General features: G+C 34.4%; 1 long non-coding RNA gene across 1 annotated transcript in view; it reads left to right on the forward strand.

Moving 5' to 3' along the window:
- Positions 1 to 26,469, forward strand: part of LOC117094745 — a 102,836-nt gene that overhangs the window by 31,726 nt on the left and 44,641 nt on the right. The gene's annotated exons all lie outside the window — the stretch shown is intronic.

The raw sequence follows: 26,469 nt of genomic DNA on the forward strand, positions 1-26,469 counted from the left end.
GGGCCCCACTTCCATGGTGCCTCACAGCATAAGACCCACTGGCCTGGAACTCCAGCCAGCCACTCCTAACTAATTGTTTTTCGTACTCATTAAACATCCCCACCTCCCCCTGCTCCCCACTACCCTTCCCAGTCCCTGGTAACCATCCTTTTACTCCCTATCTCTATGAGTTCAATCGTTTTGATTTTTAGATACCAGAAATAAGTGAGAACATGTGATGTTTATCTTTCTGTGCTTGGTTTATTTTGCTTTACATAATGATCTCCAGTTCCATCCATGTTGTTGCAAGTGACTAGATCTCATTCGTTTTTTATGACTTAATAGCACTCCATTGTGTATGTGTACCACATTTTCTTTATCCATTCATCTGTTGATAGTCACTTAGGTTGCTTCCCAATCTTAGCTATTATGAACAGTGCTGCCACAAACATAGGAGTGCAGTTATCTCTTCAATGCACTCATTTCCTTTCTTTTGTATATATACCCAGCAGTGGGATTGCTGGATTATATGGTAGCTCAATTTTTAGTTTTTTGAGGAACTTCCAAACTGTTTCCCATAGTGGTTGTACTAATTTACGTTCCCACCAATAGTGCACAAGGGTTTATTTTTCTACTTCCCCTCCCTCAGGAAGACTGTCATCTTATTTTTGGGGGTTTTTCCCTCCCAAGACTTGACTGAAGAGTGGGGATACAGTTTTACCTTTCTTCCTTTCTTTGTTGTCCTAAACACAAAGCTTCTTTGTTTCTCTACATTGGCTGCCATATACACACATTTTTTTTTATTTTCAAATACAGTGAAGAAAATATAGATGATAACAGAAAACCTGGATATAATAAAAACTTCCAGTTTTATAGTCTCTCTAGATGAATCGTTTCTGATGTAATTTCTGATTCTCTTCTGAGAATGTATAGAGTGGATTTAAAAAATATAGTCACAGAGAGAAAAACAGAAACATCCATAAAAATATGTCCACCCAACTTTTCTTGCAGGGAAAAAAGATAATTTGTAAAGAAAGTATAATATGCTGACTGGCAAGGAAAATATATTTTCAGTCAGAAGACTAATTATTATTACTTGGTCATGAGAAGCTTGACCCTGCTTGGCTCAACTATCTGTGTATAACAATCCCTAAAGGGGTTCTCTGACTTGGAGATTGATGCACACTATGGAATGACTTGCTGAACAGGCTATTCTTTCTTTTCTTTCGTGGGAACTGCCGCCAGTGCCTACTTACTTATGATGAATTTTAAAGGCCATAGAGGGTATCCTTACACACATCTCTAGTTCCACTTTGCACAGTAGATTAGTTCTTAATAATTCTGGGTGTTGTTTTTTTTTTTTTTTTTTTTTTTTAAGATGTAATGGGGTCTCATCTACATTAAGAAAGAACTTCTTGATTTAGGATCATTTTTTAAATTAACTTTTTGTTTAAAGCCAATACTTAAATGCAATATGCAAGCACCATGACTTGCTTTGGAATCAAAACAAAACAGATAGATTGTTGTCCTCCAACACTGAAATATGGATGCTGTGAACTTCGTTAAACATCAGCCCAGGAACAGCACAAAAAGGGCAATGCAATTTAATCTTCATCTTTCCCATAACTTGTTGGTATCTTCAAGTAATATTTGACAGATACCCATCATATTTCATGTCCTAAAATGACTATATTGTACCATTAGGGAGTATACTCCTAAAATACTAAAATATGTTTTCCCCACAAATTATAGGCAGAATGTTGATATCAGATCTCAGCAGTTCTTCTTCTTTGCAGGTTAGTTAGCATTTGAGCCATGTATCAAGGTGGGCTCATGGGTCTAGGATGCAGATATTTCCTAAACCTGATGATATGTCTATATGACAACAAAAAAGATGATCTTAATAAATGATAGCCTTAACGCAATCAGGACCTCTTTATATTAATGCAGTTTTGAAATTACTGCTGATTTTTTAAAGTCAATGGAATTGTATGTCTGAATATGAATATTAAAAACTAATGGTTTAAAAACTTTGGCCTAAAGCCAGCAAAATAGTAAATATACTTCTTGGATAGTAGTCTGGAAAATTCAATTATTAGTTGTATGCAAATAACTGTGGGTTTAATACAATATTTATTTTCCTGACTGCTTTTAGAAAAACAAAGCTAAATAAAACTCTAGAAAATGGTAGACAAAAGCTGTGGGATAGCATTAAAAATGTTAAATTTTGCTTTTGAAGCAGGATATTCAGTGGGACTCAATGTTCAATGTTTAGGGTCAAAGCTGAAAAATCTGAGGTATTAAGGACCCATAATTTACACTTCCTTCAGAGTCAGTAGTAAGTGACAGAACCAACCCTTTGTATTATCCTATATGAAGTGAAATGAATAGGTTACATGAAATGAATGCACTTATATGAAATGAATAGGTTAGAGTAGGTTAGAGAGATAGAAAGTGCCATACATGCAGTGATTGTGTTAGAAAAAAGCCCTTACTCCTCCTTAGGGGAGAAATGGAGATTCTTTTCTTTCTAAAGCCAAACTGGGAGGAAGAGGGGCTCCAAGAGAGTCACTCATAAAGAGTGGAGGTTCCTACCAGAAGGAGAAACTGGCTGGGATTGCATTTCCTGTTTGAATGTCTGCTTAGCCAGTGTGCTAATCTGTCTCCTGGTCTCTTTCAATGAATGAGAATACTATAAGAGATTGTTGGCAGAATGGAGAGAGACTGCACTCCCACCATCTGGTGTGGCAAAGATGAAGTCAGGCATATATCATAGAAGGTAAGCAGACTTTGGCCACCCTACTTAGCTTCTTGCTGATCAGGGAAACCCCAGCAGGAAGAGGCAGTAGATGTATAGCCATGGGAGAGAGATGGGATTGCAGAATAAAGTTGACCTGGAGCTTAAGCTACTTCAGCAGAGAATGGTGCTATAAGGGAACTCTTCAAGGCTTTTCTAAGAACTCATACAACTCCCACAAGAGAGTCAGGATTTGGATGGCTTCCATGCATAAGGCATCAATGTCCAGCCAGAGAAGAAGAGAAATCTGTCACAGAGAGGGTTATAACAGCAGCCAGTTAAATACAAAGGCACTTGTTTCTCTCTCTCTCCCTTTTCCCTACCCTGAACCCATTAAAGGAGCTAGGCTTTGAAGAGAAAGAGTGATGAAGGGAGAGAATAATACATACATACAGACTTGTCTCTGTCTCCTGTCCCATCATTACCTCTAGCAGTCAAAGTCTGTCTTCATGTTTGGGGCTGATAAAGTTTAGATTGAGTTTGAGATTGCAACTTTACATTGGACTGGATTTTAATAACCAAAAGTTACTAGAAAGTTATGGAATCTACCAAATATAACATTAAGGAATGAGAAAAATATTTGACAAAGTATTATTAAAAACAGTGGTTGAAAAAATAAGTGATATTATGTTTAAATTCCAACTGTTGGAATTCACAGTGGTATTCATTTTTGAGAAAATGTCTTTCATTGGTTTGGCAAATAGAGTGGAGAAATAACATGGGAGCAATGTGCATTGAGGGGCCGCCTCTACTTCACTTCAGCTTCTGGAAAAAGCAAGTATTTCGAGACTGTAGGTATTTAGTTACAATCAAAGATGTGAAGGACATTTTTGTGGTTGTGGTTTTATATGGGTTAGACTTCTATGTAAGAACATTTCAAAGAAAAGCTCACACAATATGAAAGCATCTGGATTTCTCTTCATCAAATGATAAGTAAGTTGTCAGTTATATGAGTACAAACATGCATCACTGTGAATCAATTTTTAAATTAAAAAAGTTAATTTTTTGAGTACATAGTAGGTATATGTATTTATGGGATACATGAGATATTTTGGTACTAGCATGTAATGTGTAATAACATATAAAGTGCGGAGACAAAACATACACAAAAATCATCCTCATTTTAGAGTTTTAAAAAATGCCCTAAATATAATGACAAATTTAATGTAGCCATAAGACTACGTTATGAATGTAGTCATAAGACTGCATTGACTATAATGTAATAAAATTAGAAATAAATAGTGAAAAGATATTTCAGAGGTACAGTCTGATTTCCAGTAGTGGTGCAGTAGCTTGTATTGAACTAATTACAAACTGCATATAAAATATTTTAAAAAATCTTTGAAGTTACTGGAAATCAATCAAAAGCAGATAAAACTGGAGGAGAATTGTTTCTTCAAAGATCAGCACCACCATGGTTGAGATCAATGTTTATGTGACTTTTCCACTGGGAGCATTTTCAAGACAAATGGCACAGAGTATATAGAATTTGATCAGAAGGTCACAGTTTTACTAGCCAGAAGAGGCAGAGGATGGGGGCTACCAGATTGGCTAGAAATTGGTAGCAGAATCCAATAACTGGAAGCCAAAGAGGGAAATCATTAAAATCTATACAAATTCCCTACTCTCCTCAACTATTTGGCTTACTTTTCAACTGCACATATGCAGAAGTCTTACCATATAGTGCAAGAAGAAAGCAACAGCTGAATATTTGAAAAGGATGAGCAGATATTTTGAGAGAGACAGAGTTTGGAGTTCCAGTCCTATCAGATTGTAGAATCTTGGTAAATACTTCAGGATTTTCACTGAAACCCAAGAAGGACTATACTTTAAAAAATAACTATATCCCAGGCATAAGGGATTTACATTTGGAGTAAGGCAAAACTTTTCTACTCATAATTTAATTGCTTGCTGAAACAAAACTAACACTTTTCAGAGGAAGATAATACAATGAAAGACCTCTACCGTTTATAATCACTAATGGCTGGTTACAATCTAGAATAACTGGACAAATGAAGAAACAAAAAATGTGATCTATTGTTAAGAGAAAAATTGGTCACTAGAAACAGACCTATAAACATAGATGTTAGTAGAATAAGCAGAGTGACTTTAAAATGTCCAACAGGATAAATACATAAAAGAATAAATTTAAAAGATGGGTATAATGTGTGAAGAGATAGGGAATTTGAGAATTTGCAAACTGTAAACAAACAAAAAACAATAGAAGTCCTAGAAGAAAAAAGTATCGTATCTAAAACTTAAAAAAAAATTTTCCAGATGGCCTTAACAGTAGATTGGAAGCAGCAGCAAAATTTTTGGCTAAACTTGAGAAATACCTACATTGAAGCATAAAGATAAAAAAAGAATTGAGCCTTAGTGCTTGTGGAGCATTTTCAAGCAGCCTAGAATAGATGTAATTAGAGGCTCAGAAGAGAAGAGAATGAGGCTGAAAATTTACGTTTTCTATTTTTTTAAGTTTGATTAAAAAACTGCAGTAACCTGTAAATCCTGGAAGCTCAAAAAAATCCCAAGAAAAATAAATGCAAAGAAAACCACATCTGTGAGCATCAGAGTCAAACTGCGGAATAAAAAAGATGATGAAAATGTTCTGTCTTTGATTGATGTGGGATTTCACAGGAACATATGTGTGTCAAAACTTATAAAACAGTACATTTTCATCTATCAATTGTACTCTTTGTATATCCCAATTTAAAAAAAGGAGGCTCACAGAATTTAAGTTTAACTCACCCAAGTTTATACTGCTAGAAACGGTGGAACCAGAATTTGTATATTTTTGTGTATGTTTTTTGTGTATGTTTTGTCTCTGTACTGTATACATCCACATGGCTAAATCAATTTAGTCAAACTAAGTTAAAATTTTTTTTTCTTCAGGACCTCTGGGAATCTTTCTTTTGAGACTGACTGAGTCTCATTCTGTCACCCATGCTGGAGTGCAGTGGTGTGATCTCAGCTCACTGCAACTTCTGCCTCCTGGGTTCAAGTGATTCTCCTGCCTCAGCCTCCCAAGAGGCTGGGATTATAGGCACGTGCCACTACAACTGGCTAATTTTTGTATTTTTAGTAGAGACGGGGTTTTGCCATGTTGGCCAGGCTGGTCTCGAACTCCTGACCTCAAGTGATCCACCCCGTTTGGTCTCCCAAAGTGCTGGGATTACAGGGTTGAGCCACAGTCCCCAGCCAGGGAATCTTTAGTATGTTAATTTGGACTCAGAATCTTTAAAGGGATAAACAGAAACATTTCTCAAGCTTAATTTGCCACAATGTCCTTTGCGTGGAACATTTTGAGGGAATAATATTTCATATTCAGAGGAACATGCTTTCAAACATGCCCACTTGGTAATAAAACTTTCTAGGAATCTTTTCTATTCTAGAAAGAATAAAAGAAAGTGTGTAGCTGAGTGTGGTGGTTCATGCCTGTAATTTCATGACTTTGGGAGGTGGAGGCAAGAGGATCGATTGAGCCCAGGAGTTCAAAACCAGCCTGAGCAATAAAGCGAGACCCTGTCTCTACAGAAAAATTAATAATACTTAGCTAGGCATGGTGGTATGTACCTGTTGCCCAGCTACTCAGGAGGCTGAAGTGGGAGGATCAGAGGATTACTTGAGCCCAGGAGATCGAGGCTGCAGTGAGCCATGATTGTGTCACTGCACTCCAGCCTTTGTGACAGAGCAAGACTCCATCCCCAAAAACAAAACAAAACAAAAAAGAGTGTGTAATTTGTTAATTGAGGTCAAAAATGTGGAAGACATATTTTTATTCATAGATACTTAAGGGTATCTTTGTAGAAACGAAAACATAATTGCAATATAGCTTTAGTTCTTCTCTTGGCAAACATTTGAAGTGCCCAGTACATAATGAAGACATATTTGGCTATTGCTTTGAAATTTTCTAATGAGTTTTTATGAGTATACTCTACTTAAAAAATGAATTCCATTTTAGAAAGTGATTATGTTAAGAACATTTGATTGCACTGACAAATGTGATAAATTCCAAGAATAACAGGTTATTAGGAATATAATAAAGCCTCTGAAATAACTAAAAAGGGGTATCAGATTTTTCCTCCTCTAATCGACTCTGATCAAATGTTAAGAGTTGATTAAGGTAAATGTGATGTGGCTGTTTCTGCCTCATTATATAGTACATGTATTTTCACAGGGTCAACTGACACAGGCTATATAAATACAATTTTCAAAACTAGAGGAAGAGAATATCAAATAACTTTCATTTTATTTTATGTTCCCTCAACAGCAGACCTGGAAACAAGGTTGATAGTGCAAGTCTGAATGCCGATTCTAGGAAACCCTTGTAAGGGAGTGAGACACTGAAGGGAAGAAAAGCAACAGGGTGCTTGTCAGCCTATTCAGGCTGCTCTAATAGACTACCATAACTTGGGTTGGTTTTTTTTTTTTTTTTTTTTTTTTGAGACAGAGTTTCACTCTGTCGCCTAGGCTGGAGTGTGATGCGACCTCGGCTCACTGCAAGTTCCGCCTCCCCGGTTCACGCCATTCTCCTGCCTCAGCCTCCCTAGTAGATGGGACTACAGATGCCACCGCGCCTGGCTAACTTTTTGTGTTTTTAGTAGAGACAGGGTTTCACCGTGTTAGTCAGGATGGTCTCGATCTCCTGACCTCGTGATTCTTCTGCCTCGGCCTCCCAAAGTGCTGGGCTTACAGACGTGAGCCACCGCGCCCGGCCCTCTGGGTTGCTTTTAATCAATAGAAATTTAGTTTTCACCGTTCCACAGGCTGGGAAGTCTAAGAAAAGGCAGCAGTAGATTCAGTGCCTGGTGACGGCTGGCTTATGGGTTCATGAACAACTGTCTTTTTGCCTGTCCTCATGTGGCTGAAGGGGATAGCTAGCTCTCTGGGGTCTCTTTTATGAAAGTACTAATCCTTATCATGAAGGCTTCACCTTCATGACTTAATTCCCTCTTAAAGGTTCTACCTCCTAATCCTAACTTTGTGGGTTAGGATTCAACATATGAATTCTGGGGAGACGCAGTCAGATAGTAGTGTATTATTAAACCAGTTACCACTTGTTCTGTCCTACTGGAAAACTCTGGGGGATAGCGTAGAATACCTCAGACTTATCCTAGCTGAGGGAAAAGTTAACCGGGATGTTTATGTACCAACTCCTATCAGTCACCAGTTGAGAATTGCTCCCATGGGAGTATTAATTCTAAAGCATTTCTGGTCTGACATCTGCACAGTGCACACAGGCTCTAACCAGTAAAGCCCTCAGCCTTTGGAAGCAGCAGAATGGCCAGTGTCAAGGTGTAAGGGTAAGATGTCTTCTATAGTCTCAGTTTAGCTCTTAGATAATTTTTTACCTAAAATAGATATTAATCGTGAGCCAATTTTCCTAAGTAGATTTTTTTTCTCACTTCAAAAGTAAATTATCAACTAATAAACTGTGGTCTTCCATACAATATATGTGGCTTAATCTACCCATGGTATATATTGACAATGATATCAAATTAGTTTACCAAGTTGCCAAGAATCAGATCACTTAGTGGAGTTCCTTGGGTTGGAGTAGACTACTTTTTTCTCTCTAGGGAAATCCAAAATTCCATTTCATAAGAGTTGGAGCTATCCATTGCATAAACTGAGTTCCTTCTGGGTTATAAATTATGATCACATAATAAAATGAGTACATGGATTCCTTGGAATTAGACACTCTATTTTTATGACATAGAGAAAATTCAAAATATCCAGATAGGTTTCTACAGAAGATACATCAAAGATGCTAAATTAATACATTTTTGGTATAATCCTAGAAATGGAACAAACCAGTATAGAATATAGCAAGTTCTTTAAAAAAAAAGAACCAAAGAGCTTAATTTTCCACAGGAAAAAAATAGCAGACAAATTTTCACTAGCATAAAATGAGAAGAATTTTTATCCAGATATAAAAATTCAAGCTGTGATGAAGAGAAATGATCTTGCCCATATAGTAAGTCATAATTTCCAAATATGGCTTATAATCACCACATTGTATGGTATGTCTGAAGTACTTCTGCCATGAAAATAACATTTACTCTGAAAGAATTTATCCATCATAAAATTTATGTAAAAAAATTTAACCTAATATCCTAATAAAGTTGTGGGGAAAGATGCCAGGAATGAAATAATCAATTTCAAGTATAAGGGAGTAAAACCAAAAAACTGAAAATGAGTCTCACAATTTTATGAATTTGTCATTTGATTCTTATGAAATTGTAGGAATTAATGAATGGTGAAATAACATGTGTAGTAAAATGGTTTTCTGTTTCTTGCCAGGATATAGTTAAGATTATAGAGCTAATAATGCTGATTCAGAAACCAGCAGCGAAACTTTAACCTTTCAGCTTTCTCTGTTGAGTGAATATAAAGATATCTATTAGGATACTTGCATCTATTTAAATCTCTTAAGCAGGAAGACTATCTATACCCAAAGTGCATAAAATCAAAATGTTTATTGAGATTTATGGAATCAATCCATGGGAGCTAGATAAAAGTCACTATGACTCTCCTTAAAAGAGCATTCTTAGATGTATTAGTTAAATATTTGAGGATTTTAATTGGATGTGTCTTTGAGATAGTGTTATAACTTCTTGACATAAAGAAGACCAGTATAGAAAACTTTGAAACATTTAAAATTTACAAATATATGCCTATCTCCAAGAATGAGGCCCAGTATTTTAGAACCTACAATGAAGACGTTCTTTCATAATTTTTACATTTCTGATGGCTGCCTTAATTCATCAAGGTCTTTCTTACAAGCAGAGATATTTTCCCTTCTTTTGAGATATTATACCATTCACATATTTGTTATGTTTAACATACCTCCTTCTAAAATGTATTTGAGGTTTCCTTTCCCTATATATGATAATGTGTGTGTGTATATATTAACAAAAATCTTCCAGTATTTCTATCTTACTTCTCCCTTCAGTAAATCCTCCATCAGGTAAACTTGAAAAAGTTGTGTACATGTGTTATGTCTTTTTTTCATGGCAAATTCACTCCTTGATTCACTCTAATGTGGTTATTTTGCTAACAATTCTACCTTAAACAACTCTTGCTCTATTTATCACTAAGTCACAAAACCCAATGTATAATTTATGTCTTCAACCTATTTGACTACTCAGCAGCATTCTATATTACTGGGCATTCTCCATCTCAGCAAATGCTTCTTTGGCTGCCATGACACTACACTCTTGGTTTCCTTTCAGAAAATTCCTTTTCAGACTTCTTTGTCAAATTAGTCACTGTTGGATTTTAAATGTTGTACAGTCATATGTTGCTTAAGGATGGAGACATTTTCTAAGAAATACATCTTTAGGTAATTTTGTCATTGTTCAAACATCATAGCGTGTACTTACACAAACCTAGATGTTCTCATTGTGTGTTCTTGGTGTCTTTGTTGAAAATCAATTGACTGTAAGTGCATGAATTTTTTTCTGGAATCTCTATTCTGTTCCTTGGGTTTATGTGGCTATGTTTATGCCAGTACCATGCTGTTTTGATTAGTATAGCTTTGTAGTGTATTTTGAAGTCAGGCAGTGTGATGCCTCCAGTTTCAGTCTTTTTGCTCAAGATTGCTTTGGCTTTTTGAGGTCTTTTGTGGTTCCTTATGAATTTTAGGATTTCTAGAAATGTCTTTGAAAAATGTCATTGAACTTTTGATAGGGATTGCATTGAATCTGTAGATCACTTTGGGTAGCATGGACATTGTAATTCTTACAATCCTTGAGCACAGAATATTTCTGTTCAGGTCTTTCACCTCCTTGGTTAAGTTTATTTCTAAGTATTTTATTACTTTGGCAGCTAATATAAATGAGGCTGGATTGATTGAATCAAATCAATCAGAAATACTAAGTTTACAAAGCTAGGTGTTCGGAAATACTACTAATATGTTTATGTTTATTTTGTATTTTGCAACTTTACTGAATTTGCTTAGTTCTAGCAGTTTTTTTGGTGGAGTCTTTAGATTAAAAAAATATATATATAAGATCATGTTTTCTGCAAACAGGAATGATTTAACTTCTCTCTTTTCAATTTGAATGGCTTTAATTTTTTTCTCTTGACTAATGCTCTTGCTAGAACTTTTAGTACTATGTTGAATAGAAATCGTAAGAGTGGGCATCCTTGTCGTGTTCCTCATCTTGGAGAAAAAGCTTTCAGCTTTTCACAATTGAGCATGATGTTAGTAGTGAGCCTGTCGTATATGATTTTTATTGTTTTGAGGTACATTTCTTTTCTTTCTTTCTTTTTTTTTTTTGAGATAGGTCTTGATTGGGTGCCCAGGCTGGAGTGCAGTGGTATAATCTTTGCTCACTGCAACCTCTGCCTCCTAGGTTCAGGCGATTCTCCTGCCTCAGCCTCCAGAGTAGCTGGGATTACAGGTGTGCGCCACCATGCCCAGCTAATTTTTGTATTTTTAGTAAAGACAGGGTTTTGCCATGTTGGCCAGGCTGGTTTCGAACTCCTGACCTCAGGTGATCTGCCCACCTCAGCCTCCCAAAGTGCTGGGATTACAGATGTGAGCCACTGTGCCCAGCCATGTCGAGGTACATTTCTTTTATACCTAATTTGTTGAAACTTTCAGCGAAATGGATGTTGAATTTTGTCAAATGCTTTTCCTGCATCTATTGAGATAATCATATGATTTTAGTCATTCATTGTAATGTGGTATATCACATTTATTGATTTTCATTTTTTGAATGTCCTTGGATCCCATAGATAAATTCCTGTTGGTCATGGTGAATGATCCCTTTAACATGCTGTGGAATGTATTTGTTAGCATTTTGTTGAGTATTTTGAATTTTTACAGGGATACTGGCCTGTGATTTTCTTTTCTTGTAGTGTCTTTGTCTGGCTTTGGTATCAGGATAACGCTGGCCTCTTAAATTGCATTTTGAAATATTCATTTTTTTGTCCATCTTTTTTTTAGAGAAATTGAGAAGGATAGGTATTTGTTCTTAAACGTTTGGTAAAAGCAGTGAAGCCATGAGGCTCTAGGCTTTTTTTTGATGGAAAACTTTTCATTACTGGTTTGATCTCTTTACTCATTATTCATCTGTTCAGATTTTCTATTTCTTTATTATTCAGTCTTGGTAGGTTTTATGTGTCTAGGAATTTATTCATTTCTTCTAGGCTATAGAATTTGTTGATGTATGCTTATTCATAGTCATCACATTACTGACTGCCTGATACTGCTTGTAGTGCTTTTTAAAACTATACAATCATACTTAAGAAAATACATCATTCTTTACCTTGAGGGACTTAACAAGTCAAATGAGGTCAACACAAGTAGATAGAAAAAAAACCCTAATACCTTTATAATGTGCAGGAGAAAGACAAAGACTAGACTTGTTTGCAATAACTTTAGTTAACATATACATGGTTATAAACTTGTTATAACATGCTGAAATCAGGATCTAGGAAAGCAGAGAGAAGCCAAAACGTCTTTTTTTTTTTTTTCTGGCTTTGACTCGTGTATTCAGATAATTACTGTGAGACCTCTTTTCATCCCATAAACAGCAGGTGGCATACTTTCTTTTCTGATCTTTTTCTTCAGTGTAGCTGTTCTTGTCATCTGTTGAATTCTCCAGTGCTGTTGCTCTTTGTTTCTTGCATGTATGTAATACACAACTCTGGAAATCCTTAAATAGTTTGGGCACAAAAAGGGTGAAATATAGCCATAAGTTTTTGACATGTGTGAGACATTAAAATATAAATATTACATTTAAAATTCAGATAGATGAAACCAAAGTGGATTTTCTGCTTAATTTAAAAAACTAGATGTCTAAAATAAAGTAACAAAAAGAAGTCAGGATTTTATCTCTTTTCCAGGCACACTAGTAAAATATAACATTTTTAGATTATCTTAAGAAGATTAGTTACAATGATTTTTACAGGTGGTTTTATATGTGTATTGCTCTAAATCTTGTAATTTAACATGGTTTGTTAGTAAGTAGTCATTGCATAATCCCTATACTACTACTAATTTTTGTACCTCATCATATATTTCCTTGTTCCATGGGTAAAAGTCTTGTCTCACCATCAGAAGTAGCCTCTTAAAGGAAGTGATAGGCATCTTTTGAGATGACTGGGATTATAGTGGAAACTCATTGAATATTTGTTGAACTGAACAGAGACAGGGCTTTTTCACTTACATCATTAAATCTTCCTCAACCTCCCCACCTTCCAAGTCACTGATCCTGTGTTCATTGTGCTTGTGCCACTTCCATGCCCATATCTCAGTGATCAGGAACAAAATTGGAAAGCAAGTAACATTTTTTATTCTGTCATTAGGCTTTTTGTAAATTTTTTTTTGTAATTTTATACCTTTAATGATAACTACCATGATTATGTGCCAAGTACTTCACAGATGCTATTTTACTTCAATCAACAATAACTCTCAATTTGGTACTTTTTTTTTTATATTTTTATATGGAGCTCTGAGATTTTAAGCTACTATGTGACAGAACAAGGATTTGTTCTGCATTCTTAACTATTGCATTCCATGGCTTCTCAGGGATGCAACTGATACTTCTTAAATTTGGGCAGATTGTCTCAAAAGTATAAACCATATCTTTCCCAGGAGATAGGTAATAGATATTATGACATTACTCTAAATTAATATCCACAAGGTAGATGTTCATTCTTAAGCTTTTTTTGCTTCTGACATTTTGCCTTGGATTTTTGAAAGAATAATAGGTAACAATTTCTTCCTACAAAGGAAATTATGAATCTAAAATTATTTCCTATGTTAGAATATTTTTCTCCCTTGTTAAATATAGACATTCTAAGATTTTAAAATCACAGACAAAACTAATTCCATATTGTATTTATGAATTGAGAAGTAAATTAAAATAATTTAAAAGCTACATTTTGCTCATTTAGCAGAATTCTTTTAAGGATTTAGTTCACTTTTGAAATAGTGCCATAAAGTCTCTTAAAACCATTTAAGACTGTAAGTCTCTTCTGTGCTGTGGCATGTCTTCCACTTATGCCTGTATCTCACTACTTTTAAGATAGGCCTTTTCTGTCTGTAGTCAAGTCTGACCACCTCCCGTTTTTCCTTCCAAGTACCTCCCATGGAAATTCTTGAAAAATAAAGCAACACTTCAACCCACACTTTAATGAGTGGACTGGAATCCCCATCCTTTTAGCTATCTTAGTAGTGACTCATAGAATTGTCTAGCCCTTGCTTTCCTAACATTTTCCATTCACTGTAAGTTATTTCTTCATCTTCTTTTGGTGCTCAAAAGTGTTTTTCATGTGTGCCAGCTGAAAAACTAGAAATAAATAAGATCTATAGTTTCAAATTGGAGTGTGCTATTTGAACTTTTTAATATAGCCCTAGTGATCTGGTGTTTGGCAGAAGTACCACCTGAAAATGGACAGTTAGGATGCAACTAAAAGCCACTTGACTATAATTTCTTAAATGTGATGCCAAACTGTGCAATCTGAACTGCCTATGTCAATTTAGTACTCTCTTGTCTTCAGTCTTTTTTTTTTAACCACGTATGAGCTTTTCTAGAGGTACCCTTAGGCCACCCAGAAATCCAGACACTTAATTTCAAAGTATAATTAAATAATAGCTGATTGGTGGGATAAAGCAGTGTCAGAGACACATGTCAAATGTGATATTATGATATTGATCCAAAATATGCTTATTGGGAAAACTTGAGGAGATAAGCATCCTAAATGATTTGTGCAACCACAAGTATTCATGCCTCATCTGGCCACTCATTTGCTTCATGGTTATAATTAATAAAAGATAAAAATGCAAAAATATTATAGAAAACAGAGAAATTAATCTCTAAAGCACATTCTAGTTTATCAAAGGCATCTCCTCAGGGATACATTATCTTTAAAAACTTGCCTTTTACTTTAAACGGCCACTTTTATCAGTCAGAAATTATGTCTTTGATATTGTTCTTGACCAGAAGCAGAGCTGCTAGTGGGAAAGTATCAATGACCTGGGATCTTGCTTGTTCTGCTGTGGTAGCTGTGGTATGTGACCTTCTGGAAATCAGCTGTTTCATCTCAACTTCAGTTTTCTCTCTATATAAAATAAACATTTCTTGCCTTGCTCATCTTGTGAGATTTTTGTGAGCACCAAATGAAATAATACCGATGGGAAAGTGCACTGTAGATGTAGATTATTATTAGTCAGAATTCAAGGGGCCTTTTCAGATTGTCTTAACTTTCTCTGGAGGTACAGGTCCTGGAATTAGGAGCAATGTTTAGGTATTGGTGGGTTCAGGGCTTTAACAGGTAAAATAGAGTTGTGATTTGTCAAGCCTTAGGGAAAGTTTTGAAATATGGTCTGGCATTAGGTGAACAATGCCAACTTTTGTCACAGCGACCTGTCTCAGAAGAAGATGCTCACATTTGGGGGCAGGAATGAGCAGAGAGGTTCATACTGCCTTGCTCTGTGTTTTTATCTTTCTTCCTTCATAAAGAATATAGCCTCAAGAGAACTCGTTTCTAATCTCACACACACACACACACACACACACACACCATGTGCATGCTCACACAATAGCACACTGAAGGCTGACTCAGGGGTGTCCATATGGATGTTATAGAGGTAGGGAATTCATAAAATAAAAACAATGACAAGAAGAATTACCCTATATCAAATAATTAAACACCCCAGCAAAGTACTTGTTATCCAAGCATACCTTATACAGTCATGTGCCACATAAGAAGGCATGAACCGTAGTCAACAATGTACTGCATGAACAACAGTGATCAGAGCAATGGGCTATACCCTACAGCCTATGTGAGTAGTAGGCTGTACTATCTACATTTGTATGAGTACACTGTATAATGTTTTCACAGTATCAAAATCACCTACCTGTGCATCTCTAAGAAAATATCCCTGTTGTTAAGCAACATATCCTCTATATCAGTCAATTAGTCAATACTTGGTGATATGGTTTGTCTCTGTGTCCCCACCCATATCTCATGTTGAATTGTAATCCTCCATGTATTATAGGAGGGGCCTGGTGGGAAGTGATTGAATCATGGGGGTGGACTTCCCCCTTGCTGTTCTTGTGATGGAGTTCTCATGAGATCTGGTTGTTTAAAAGTGTGTAGCACTTCCCCCTTCTCTCTGTCTCTCTTGCTCTGCTATAGTAAGATGTGTTTGCTTCTCCTTCACCTTCTGCCATGATTGTAGGTTTCCTGAGGCCTCCTAGCCATACTACCTATATAGCCCGAGGAACTGTGAATCAATTATACTTCTTTTCTTCATAAATTTCACAGTCTTAGGTAGTTCTTGATCGCAGTGTGAGAATGGACTAATATACTTGAATTTGCAAGTACTGGCTATATTTGGCTGCCATGTTAAACATAAAAGTGGTCATTGATTAGGAACATTTGATAATTAAAAATAGAATTAAATCATTTTTGTATTCCAACTAATTGTTACCTATTTTGCTTTGGAAGAACTATAAATATCGATATATGACATAAGCAGTTTATATGTATGATATAAACAATGTATGATATGAGCATATAAATATCAATAAATATCAATATGATTATTCATGACCTGCATGATTTCTTGCCATTTACTCTAGGAAACTTGATTCTAATTCTGACTAGTTAGGCTAAGCAGCATTATTTTTTGTAACATGTAATTTTAGTACATATTTCCAGATTAATGGTGAATGTGGTTCAGATTAGAGGCCAACTCTGGATTCATGTGGTATTTTTTGAAGTTGGTAGAGTGAATTTTAGGCTCATATTTTAGAAGTAAACTTCTAATTTTAGAATTATTCAATTTAATTTATGGAAGATTTGTAAAGATAGTAGTTTCCATATATCCCACACTTAATTTCCTCTGTCTTTAATGTCTTTTATTAACATGGCACATTTGTCACAGTTAATGAACCAGTATTGATGCTTTATTATTAAATAAGTTCATACTTGATTCACATTTCCTTAGTTTTTACCTAAATCCCCCCTTTTCTGTTTCAAGATCTCATCTGAGATACCACATTACATGTAGTCATCAGACTTACTTAGGTTCCTTTTGACTGAGACATTCTCAGATTTTCCCTGTTTTTGATGATCTTTATAGTTTTGAGAAGTACTGGTCAGGTGTCCTGTAGAATTGTTCAATTAGTATTTGTTTTATTTTTGTCTCATGATTAGACTGGGGTTATGAGTTCTTGGGAGGAAGACCACAGAGATTGCGTTAAGCTCACTTTTTGCTCTTTCAAAAAAATTACATAGGGTAATGTTTTTTCTTTTCTTTAAATTTTATCTTTTCTCCTTTGCTGCCTTTGTTCTTGCCTTCCCTGGTTCCTTTTTTCTGTATCCTCTCTCCTTCTTTCCTTCTTTCTCCCCCTCTTCTTTCCTTCTTTGCTCCCTTTCTTCCACCTTCCTTCCTCTTTATTCTCAAACAAGTCAACGCATTTACTAATTCAGTACTATATTTCCCCTCATGAAGACTCCATAGCTCTTTATCCCTTCATATTTAACTAAAAATACTTACCTATTTTGTTGCCACAGGAGGAAATGTATGTATTTGTTAAATTGAGTAGACAGTGATTGAATATTGCTTCTATTCCCAATTGGGGTATAATAGTAGTCTTTTATATTCTTGAAGTTGATTTTAACAGAAAATATGATACATGTTATTTTGTAGCACCTATAGTAAATATTTTGAATTTACCCTAGATTTTAAGTATTTCTAGAGTATTAAAGGTCATGAGGCACAAAAGCTCTATTGAGCCTAGCAATTTAGTTTGATCTCACCCACTTGTTCTAATCTCTTGTGCTCAATATTCTACTCACAGATCAAAATCAATGACCTAGAAAAGATGAACCCAGGCATCAACACAGACAGACAATATGAAACAAGAATGGAAGGCAACATGTCTATAAGTAGTATGCTAAAATGAATACATTTCATTTACATATACTAAAGATGAACACATTCATTTTGTATGTTGTCATATGAAATTTCTTAGTGTGTCTTCTGTTAGCCTCTCTGCCTAATAAATTTCTTTTCTCTGATCAGTTTTATTATTTCAGTATTACAAGTGCAACATTTGGGAGCAAGTAACTGCATCAGAGAAGCTGGAAGATACAGAAATGAAATTAATGGTTCTTATTTCCAACATTTCTACTTGTTTTATATTATCATGCTTCTTTTGAAATGTTTAGCAGAATTTTACCTTTGCACTAACATTCCAGTCACTGGGAAACAATTTAAATATTTTAAATACCTGATAATGTACTATATATTTCTAGAGTTGAATAAAATGCTAGCATAGAGGCATAAAAATTATGTTGAATTTTTATTTAATCTTTCTTTGTTATGTTTTTATATTTTGATTATTAATAATGGCTCTTCTCTCTCTCTCTCTCTCTCTCTCTATATATATATATATATATATATTTGAGACAGAGTCTTGCTGTGTTGCCCAGGCTGGAGTACAGTGATGTGATCTTGGTTCTCTGCAACCTCTGCCTCCAGAGTTCAAACAATTCTCCCTGCCTCAGCCTCCTGAGTGACTGGGATTACAGGTGCCTGCCACCATGCCTGGCTAATTTTTGTGTTTTTTGGTAGAGATGGGGTTTTGCCTTCTTAGCCAGGCTGGTCTTGAACTCCTGACCTCAGGTGATCCACCCACCTCGGACTCCCAAAGTGCTGGGATTACAGGCGTGAGCCACCCCGCCCAGCCTATAATGGGAATATCAATATGTTTCATAGTGTAGGGTTCCAATTCCTGCCTCTGATGTGTAAAGAATTTACTCTTCTTAATGGCCCTTATGTACTTATTAGTTTCTTACTTGTTGATGCTATCAGAGGAATATAAGTCTGAAAGATCAGGGACTTTGTTTTGTACATTGCTACATCTCCTTAGAGTAGTCCTGCTTGTAGTACACAGTAAATATTTGTTATATGAATTAATTTTTTAAAGACAGTTGAACTTACTGTTTTTAGAGATGATATTACTGGCAGTCATTCTGATCATAGAGAGTAGTTATTAATCAAAAGATTTCTTTGTCTCATGAATCAAACATAAAGATGAGTTGGTGACAACTGCCATATTATTCTTCTTTTGTCACTATTTGGAGAGTCTGACTTTTTGAGACACTTTTTGAGTCTGTTAAATATCCAGTAAACTCAAAGTCTATTACTCATATAAGCAACTCCATTCATTGCAATTTTACACTAGGCAGGCCACATAGCCATGGTTCTCTCCTAATTATTTATAACCATGTGGCATTTTTGGGTCAGTGGTTTGATGCATTAAGTCCAAGTTCTTTAAACTCTTACTGCTTATGATGAACTCTTTTGACATTCAATCTAATTTCTGTTTAAACATCTTGCCCAATTCCACCATTTACTAGTTATATGACAGGGAGCATAGCACTTGATTTAGTTACATTTTAGGTTTTCATTTGTAAAGTGGAAATAATAATAAAAATCCATTCTGACAATCTCATAGATTTTTTTAAAGATTGAGATATAATAAATATTCAAATTTATGGTAAACCATGCAAATTAAACACACAATGTGCAAATTTATTGTTAAAAATTCACTTTTATGCATTACATAAGAAAAATAACATATTAGATTGGTGCAAAAATTATTGTGGTTTTTGCTGTTACTTTCAATGGCAAAAACTGCAATAACTTTTGCACTGACCTAATATTTATTAAATAGTGTTAGAATTATTGGTTAACCATAAACTATAACCCTGTGCTTTCTTAAGTGGAAGAGTGCAGGTGACTCCAAAGTAAAATAGTTGCTTCTTCTCGATTGAGAATTGTATTCTTGCTGGGAAATTGTTTGCTTAGGTCTTATCCCTAAGATGCGTAGAAGTTATTAAGGCTATGAGCCTCAGTTGATCTATTTGACTTATTCAATCTAAGAAATATTTCACAGTATTTGCCCAAATGTAAAATGTATATTCCTTGTCCTGGAAAATGCAGAAATGATTGAAACAACATTGGAGATATTCATTTTGGGGCTATAAAGAATTAGAAAATTCTCTGAAACAAGTCATACTCCAGGTCTCATGCTTTGTTCTTTTATGATTTATCACTAAAGACCTGTATAATATAAATTCCTATTGTATATTCGTTGATATTTCGCAAAATGTAAGAAACAAATAAGATACAAAATGGATTTAGAGAGTTTGCACAGTAATTTCAAGCATAGTAGGAAGTAGCAGCACCTATACCTACAAGAGTGAGCTTGACAGGGTATTTATAGTATAGCAAAATAAATCCTGTAAAAATGTTTAAATGAAATTCATTAAGTTATTATTGGAAAGAACATGGATCATGAAAGTTCAGGGAAAAGAAAATCTGTGCTGCAATGACAAGCTTAAATTAAAATAACTAGTTTAAACTTTCTGTTTTAGTTCATTTAGGCTTCCATAACAAAATAAGATAAACTGAATGACTTATACGCAACAAAAATTTGTTTCTCACAATTCTGGAGGTTGGGAAGTACAAGATCATGGAAGCAAATTTGGTATCTGGTGACAGTCTCCTTCTTGGTTCATAGACAACTGTCTTCTCTCTGTAACTTTACATGCTTTAATGGATGAGAGAGTTCTCTCAGGTCTCTTCTGTAAGAGCACTAATTTTATTCATGAGGGCTCCACCCTCATGACCTAATGACATCCCAAAGGCCCCACCTATAACTGCCACTACACTGGGGATTAGATTTCAACATGTGAATTTTGGAGGGGCACAGACATTCAGTTTATAGTAGTTTTTATTTGAATAAACTTTTGCATCAAATCTATTTATAAATAATTTCAAGTTTTCTCTTGCCCAGTAGTATATCTTCCTAACTATCTTGTTCCTGTAAAATATTTTAGACATACTGCATCCTGGTACACTTGCAATGACAGAAGTTCAATTCAGCAATTTTTGTAGACTTTAAAAAATAAACTAGCTTATAATACTCTAGCTATAAAAATAATACATCTTTAACTTTTAAATTTAGTTTTGATTTACTTTTTAAAAAGTAGGTTTGATGTTTGGTCTGAAAGTGTTTGTGGCTTTTTTTTTTTTTTTTTTTACAAAAATGCTATATTCACTGTACAATAACTACACATACTAAAGATTTTGGCCAACATTGTGTATATCTGTGTCAATATCTATATCTATCCAGCTTTTGTATATACCACACTCAATTGAAAATGATGGTTTTTCTATTAATATGATATAGGTTTCTTTTCTAAAATATCTTTCATTTAGATTTCTCTTTGCTATCATCTAGAAGTCTATGTTTCTTTTTTTTACTCTCACTTTACAAGCTTAATTATTGCCATTCCTTTTATCTTGAATACTTATCTTTCTTCAGTCTATGTTCCTTCCCTTTCCTTTATCAAGTTCTTGCCATATGCTAATTTGTCTTGTTCTTTCTTTCTTTCCTTCTCATCTTCCTTCTGTTCTTTTACTTTTTAAACTAGGATTTTTAAAATATAAAATTAAAATAGAGTTGGAAAACAAAGGTAGTGCATTTAATTTAAGGATATTCGTATTTTCTTGATATTGTTGTTTTCTTGAATAACACATGATAGAGGAGAGCAAATCAAACAGATAAAAGTAATTTAAAACAATATAATGGGTATTTTCAGAGATCTAAAGAAATGTAATCAAAATATAGGGCAAAAAAGAACTCTTATGAAGAGGGACCAATTAGAGATGATAGGTATGAAAACATGACTGCTAAAATAATAAACCAAAAAATAGATATAGCTAAAGAAGTAATGAGCTAAAATATTAGGTCAGTGAACCCTCCTAGAAGGCATTAAAGTAATAGAATGATGAGAAACTAGTTCAGTGATATGGAGAACAAAAGAAGTATTAGTATCTAAGAGCAGTCCTAGAGAGAGAAAAACGAAAAGAAGAAATAGAAATATTTCAAGAAGTAAATACATGGGATTTTCAAAAACCAAAGAAAAATGAAAGAATTCAGGTTGAAAGCTCAGAGTATGCCAAACAGGATATAAGAAAAATCTAATGTTAGACTCTTTATAATGGATTTTAAGAGTAAAGGCAAAGAAAAAATTCTAAAAACTATTTGAAAACATGGTTTATGACTTCTGATGTTTAATTTTCTGTGTCTTCCAAGAAGTATGCTTTGCAGATTGCTGATATACAATACGTTTTCTTGACTGACTGACTGAATATTCTCCTTAATTATTAACCAAGCAAGAAGGTAATGCCATTCACTATCCTCCACCAAAATTTCTTGGATAAAAACCAATAAGATGAAAATCTGTACGGTAATTGAGAAATACTTAATTAATTTTCCAGAAATTAAAAAAGTTTTAATTCTCTAATGGGAGTAAAATATTTTTTCCTGAAACTAGCTACCGCCCAGTGTCTGAACAGATATATAATAATATCTGGTTCAGCTTATCAAGAGAAGGAATATAAGAAAAACACTATCAGATTGTGATTTAGAAGAAATGTGGTAGAAAATATCCCCTAAAGTTGTTTTGTGTCGACTTAGCAGTGCATCTCCAAGGTTTCTATGGTTTTTTGTTCTTGCCTGAATTCTAATACTTAATAGTAAAGGTAACATTTCTGGAGGCACTATTGACCTCCTTGTTCCCACTCACTTTGGAAACCCAAATAGATTTCAATTTTTCCTGAAGAGAAAAGAAAGTCCTGACTACCAAACCCATATGCATATACTGCCAAAGGGGACTTGCACATCACCACTGTTTTGCCCAGTGTATTTTGTCAAGTAATACATAGAGGCATTGACAACTGGCTATTCTTTTAGAATATTTTTAGTGATTCTGTGGTGAAGACATTGGATCTATGAGTATCTGTATTTGATAACAATATGGAACAATATACTTTGATTTTATTTAAAAATATATTGTGCATCCATAGAATCCGTGTATACTTTGTGGCTAGCAAGGCTTTTCTTGTTTCTAAAACCTAGTGTCTTCCCAAACTGTATCCTAAAAAGACTCCTGCATCCTCTGATTCTTAAGTCTAAGAAAAATGGCTAGGTGTGCCTTTGTAATGTCTGTGATGTTTGGCTCTTAAGGGGTATAGAGAGCAGCAAGAATTTATGGTGATTGACCTGAACTCACAGGTAATAATTAACCCAGCCTTTGAGTTTTCAACCTGTTATTTTATGAAACAAGCCATAGTTGTTTTTGCTTACTTGATTTACCTTAATTCTCTGATGTGCTTCCATGAATCTTGGGGTCATGTTAAGAACAGTTTGATTGACTTACATTTGTATATAGTCCTTAGATAATTGAAAGACCTATGGTCAGAGGGCTTCTTCTTTTGGATTTTGTGTAAACAATATTAATACTATTAATAATGACTGATTTTATTCATCACTTATTATAGGTTTGTCCCCAAATTATGTATTTTATATGTTGCCTAGTTTCATTTCTACATATAATTTTTATTATCTTCATTGTACAAATGAGAAAACAGAGTTGGAGTGGTGAAATATTGTCCCCAGAGTTTTATAGTTGATGCATGGCAAAACTGAGATTCAAATGCAGATCTGTTTTACTCCAAAAATCAATTTAGGTTACAATGATGAGCATTCATAAAATATACCTTTTCTAAATTAGCAAAATAAGAAAACTAAATGCCAATAAATTAAGATCTTATTTTTTAGATAGAATTTATGGCAATTGAGCAGGAAGTTTAAGTGATACATCCAAGAGAAATGAGATGAGGACTCAAAAATTTTGAAAACTACCAGAAAGTATGAAATAATACATCATTGCAAAAGAGAAAGCAAATCTAAGGTTTTAAAAATATATTAAATCTAAGTTCTGATGCTATTTTCCAGAAACAATATAGAATTATTCCAACTTATTTAAATATATTTTTTATAAGATAGATTTCTAAAATGCTAGATCCTTAAGTGAGTCAAACTTACATAATGTGACTCATAACTGAGCAATTCCTACGGAAAATTTAAATGTGGCAATCGGACAATAATTTTATGCAATGTGGTCAGCATGCACTTGAAAACTCCAGCACATATTTAGCAGTCATTTGGAAATCTGATGTCATTCATAAAACCAGAAAAATATTCCCAGATTTTTCTATGCCCTTAACCTCACAGGACACAATTTACTGTAAGTAAGCAACAGGGGCTAAGACATCTCAGCAGGCACGTAATCCAGTAAGTATATGACATTAAATAGCATGTGGTGGTTATTACACATAGTGAATAAAAGCCCTAACATGATCATCTTCATCTCTGTTCTCAGAGTACACACTGCCTAATTTGGAGAAAACAAATGTAGAACTTGGTTGATGAGACAAAAATTTGAAATCATAAGCATTCTGTGTAGTATATGTGAGACAGATTACTGCAATTTCCTAGCAGCTTTTTGTGTAACTGATAGGAAGAAATATGTATCAATATTTTGCTTCTGGAACAGAAAGATAGTTACTAGTCTAAACCATATTAAATTGCTGATATTCAGCTATTTTTTACCTAAAAAGTGAAAATTTCATAATGTTAAACCTCATGCAAACACGAAATCAATTGGTTCAGGATGTTGGGTTGTTACAAACAATAAAAAAAATAGTATTATTTGGAAAAAGAAGCTTTCTGTATTTTTATGTATTTTTAGTTAACCAGTTAGTTGGGGGGTATTTAAAAAGGAGGTTTAAAAATCAAAGCACAGTAAACTAATAGTAATCTGTAAGATTTGCCTCCAAATTATGGATGGTAGAATTAATTCCAGAAGATTGGAATTTTAGAAGAAAGCATTCTCTTTTATTTGAAAAATAATGTGATTAGGCCGGGTACAATGGCTCATGCCTGTAATCCTAGCACTTTAGGAGGCTGAAGCGGGCAGATCACGAGGTCAGGAGTTCGAGACCAGCCTGGCCAATATGGTGAAGCCCTGTCTCTACTAAAAATACAAAAATTAGCCAGCGTGGTCGCGCACGCCTGTAATCCCAGCTACTGGAGAGGCTGAGGCAGAAGAATCACTTGAATCCGGGAGGCAGAGGTTGGAGTGAGCTGAAATCATGCCACTGCACTTCAGCCCATGCAGCAGAGCAAGATGCCATCTCAAAAAAAAAAAAAAAAAAAGGAAAGAAAGAAAGCTAATGTAATTAAAAAGATAAAAAGATACTCCATTTTTAAATTATTATATATACATTTACTATATAAATAATAATATTTTGAAAAAAGATGCCCAAATGGCAAATGAGAAAACTATGCTGCAGAAATTTAGAAGGTAGCATTTTCCTTTTATGAGAATCATTTAATGCTAATAAAAATACTTTGCTAACATTTAAAATTAGGTAGTCTAAGAATCAAATATCATTCAATATAATTAATAACTTATATGCAAAAGTAGGCAGGCATGTGATAGAAAGATAAGTAAATCGAAAAACTGTATTTCTGTTAATCATCTCAGAGCTTCAATAAGCTTCACTGTTATATGGCTCATGCTTGATTTACTATAGCCAAAGGAACTAAAATCCTCGAAGAGCTTTTCCAGTTAAGGATCCTTTTTTCTGGAAATAACTAAGTCACCAAGCAGAGCAAAAAGTGGAATATCATAAGTAAAGAAAAAGATTAAAGATAAAAATAATTATACACAAACTAAAAAAATGAAAATTGTGCTCATTCAGTAATTGCCCACAGGTTTTGCATTGAAGAGTATCAATGCATTATATTTTATTTTTTATTACTGAATAGGTTAACCATGAACACTAGAAATATTTGAAACAATAAATTGTAAACCTAGAGAACAAAAGTATAAAGATAAAAATATATCATTATTCAATATTTGTTTTTGTTTTTTTTTTGCCTTTGGCATGAAATACTAATTCTCTTTGGTATAATTTCCCACAGGGATGAATGAAAAAAGATAACTTTCATTAAGCACTTTATCAAGAAAGTTCTTTGCTTATATAGTAGAAAAAAAGCCAAGTTAGCTATAATTCTCCAGTGTGTTCTGTAATTTGCTGACCACTTTGCTAGAGAAAGGTCTGTGTTTTTAGCGCAGAAACTGAGGCTGGGCTGAATTGTTCATGTAACTAAGGGTGGGACAATTCAGGCTGTGAGGGGGATGCCAGAGGAAGGAAAGGAGCATTTGCAAGGCTGAACCCAAGGTTAGGAGAAGACAGAACTTATGGACAAAACATACAGAGAACTATAAGTGAAATGCTATGTGTTGTGTGATGTGATGCCCTCAGACTTCATAAATCTTCAGTAAAAATACCCAAAGTACAATATACTTGCTATAAATGGATTTTCTGTGGATGCTTGTGAAGGAGTTTAATTTTCTATCAGTGTCGTACCAGAGTTAGGCTGAGTAGATAAAAGGATACTGTATATCTGGGTTATACTTTATTTATCTTATTAGAATTTTACAACAATCTTAGGAAGTATATATCATTTAAAAAATATTTTTATTGACAAAATTATATATATGGTATATAAAATGATGTTTTGAAATATGTATACATTGTAGAACAGCTAAATCAAGCTATTTAACATATGCATTATGTCACATTCTTATCATGTGTGTGTGTGTGTGGTAAGAACATTTAAAATTGCTGTCAGTGATTTTCAAGCATACAACGCATAGCTATTAACTGTAGTCACCATGTGATGCAATAGATCTCCCGAACTTACTCCTTCTGCCTAAGTCAAATTTTGTATCCTTTG

This window comes from Trachypithecus francoisi, unplaced genomic scaffold, assembly GCF_009764315.1.
Source record: "Trachypithecus francoisi isolate TF-2019V2 unplaced genomic scaffold, Tfra_2.0 Lachesis_group13, whole genome shotgun sequence".
NCBI classification, from domain to species: Eukaryota; Metazoa; Chordata; class Mammalia; order Primates; family Cercopithecidae; genus Trachypithecus; species Trachypithecus francoisi.